This window comes from Panthera uncia, chromosome A2 (genome assembly GCF_023721935.1).
Source record: "Panthera uncia isolate 11264 chromosome A2, Puncia_PCG_1.0, whole genome shotgun sequence".
Lineage (NCBI taxonomy): Eukaryota > Metazoa > Chordata > Mammalia > Carnivora > Felidae > Panthera > Panthera uncia.
The window spans coordinates 94,786,740-94,789,287 of record NC_064816.1 but is presented as its reverse complement, the minus strand read 5'-3'; the positions used below and the strand labels follow the sequence as shown (position 1 = coordinate 94,789,287).

Here is a 2,548-nt window from a genome sequence, read left to right as displayed (position 1 = left end):
ATTTATTTATTTTGAGAGAGACAACCAGCACAGAGTTCAATCCAGGGCTCAAACCCACGAACCATGAGATCATGACCTGAGCTGAAGTCAAGAGTGGGAGGCTTAACCGACTGAGATACCCATGGGCCCCACGCATATAAGATTTCTTTAAAAGACCCAAACTGAACTTCTAGAAGGAAAATTACAATGTATGAAATTAAAAAGTCATTGAGTACTTTTTTTTTGAAATACTAGAAACCACAAAATAAAAGATTAGTGAACATACACACACATACAAACAATGGAAATTATCCTAAATAAAACACAGATCCCCTTTCTCTCTCCTCCAGCTATCCAAGATGCCGAAAGGAAAGAAGGCCAAGGGGAAGAAGGTGGCCCCAACCCCTGCTATTGTGAAGAAGCAGGAGGCCTAGAAGGTAGTCAATCCCTTGTTTGAGAAAAAGCCCGAGAATTTTGTCATTGGACAGGACATCCAGCCCAAAAGAGACCTCATGCACTTTGTCAAATGGCCCTACTACATCCAGCTGCAGCAGCAAAAGGTTATTCTCTGTACGTCTAAAAGGGCCTCCTGTGATTAACCAGTTCACCCAGACCTTGGACCACCAAACAGCTATTCAACTGCTTAAGCTGGCCCACAAATACAGACCAGAGACCAAGCAAGGGAAGAAGCAGAGATTGCTGGCCCGGACTTACAAGCTGCCGGCAAAGGGGATGTCCCCACTAAAAGGCCACCTGTCCTTCAAGCTGGGGTTAATTCTGTCACCACCTTGGTGGAAAACAAGAAGGCTCAGCTGGTAGTGATTGCACATGATGTGGATCCTATTGAGCTGGTTGTCTTTCTGCCTGCCCTGTGTCATAAGATGGAGGTTCCCTAATGTATCATCAAGCAGAAGGCCAGCCTGGGGCACCTGGTCCACAGGATGACCTGCACCACTGTCACCTTCACACAGGTTAACTCAGAAGACGGAGGAGCTCTGGCTAAGCTGGGGAAGCCATCAGGTCCAATTATAATGACAGACATGATGAGATCCGCCGCCACTGGGGAGGCAATGTCCTGGGTCCAAAGTTGGCGGCTCGCATCGCCAAGTTGGAAAAGGCAAAGGCTAAAGAACTGACCACCAAACTGGGCTAAGTGAACACTGTTGAATTTTCTGTACATCAAAGTAATAAAAGGCTCTCTTTCAGCCCGTGTCAATTGGCAAACACCAAACCAAACCAAAACAAACAACGACACAGATAGAAAAGAAAAATAAGTAAATAAAGCAATTTAACCATGGAAAATTTTCAAGTAACCTAATATACATGTGATTTGAGTTCCCAGAGGAGCAGAAGGAACAGAAGAAAATATATGCAAAAATAATGGTAAAGTTTTTCCAAATTTGTTGAAAACTCTAAACCTAATGATCCAAAGACTCTCAGTGAACCCAAGCACATAAAACATGGAGAAAACTTTATCAAGGTACATAGTAATCAAATTGCTCAAAATTAGTGAATTTCTGCCTTAACAGAAGACATTTCCTTTAAGAAATGTTAAAGGATATCCACCAGGCAGAAGTAAAATTATACCAGGTGGAAATATGGATCTATACAAAGGAATGATAAACATCAGAAAAGTATTTACTACATGAGTAAATATATAAGATATTTTTTCTTAATATTTTAATTTCAGTGATAATTGGCTACTTACACAAAAATAAAAATAAGGCAGTGTATGCTTTATAACAGAATTAAAAACAAAATGTATGACAACAATACCACGAAAATCAAGAAGTTAAATATAAATGTAAACATATTAAGAAGTTCTTGTACTATACAGGAAGTGGAACAATATCATTTGAAGGTAGATCATGATAGATTAAAGATATACATTATAAATACTAAAGCAACCACTAAAATAATAAAGCAAAGAGATACAGCTAATAAGTCAAGAAAAAGTTAAAATAGAATAATAAAAATTTCAATAATACAAAAGGAAGTACAAAAAATAATAATAAAAGGAAAGAAGAATACATAGGACAAATAGAGAACAAATATCAGTAGTACAGATTTAAGCCCAACCATATCAATAATTACATTAAATGCAAATAGTGCAAATATCCCAATTAAAAGACAGAAACTATTAGAACAGATAAAAATATAACACCCAATTACATGTTGTCTATAAGAAATGTACTTTTAATGTAAAGAAACAAATAAAAGTAAAAGTTAAAGAGTGAAAAAAGATATACCATGCTAACACTAATCAAAAGAAAGCTAGAGTGGCTAATATTAATGTCACACAAAGGAGATTTGGAGCAAAATATATTACCAAGGACAAAGAAGTTCATTTCATAATGATAAAGACATCAATTTATCGAGAGACATGAGAATCTTAAACATTTCTGCACCTAATACAATATTTCAAAATACATGAAGCACAATCTGACAGAATTGCAAGAAATAGGAAAACTCAAAACTGTAGTTAGAAATTTCACCCTTCTAGCAATAATTGATAGAGCCAACAAACAGAACATTAGCAAAAGATACAGAAGATTTAAAAAACATAATC

General features: G+C 36.6%; 1 pseudogene; it reads left to right on the top strand.

The window, feature by feature from the left end:
• The first annotated feature begins 327 nt into the window (after positions 1–327).
• LOC125929924 (60S ribosomal protein L7a-like) lies at positions 328–1,136 on the top strand (annotated as a pseudogene).
• Positions 1,137–2,548: the final 1,412 nt, after the last annotated feature.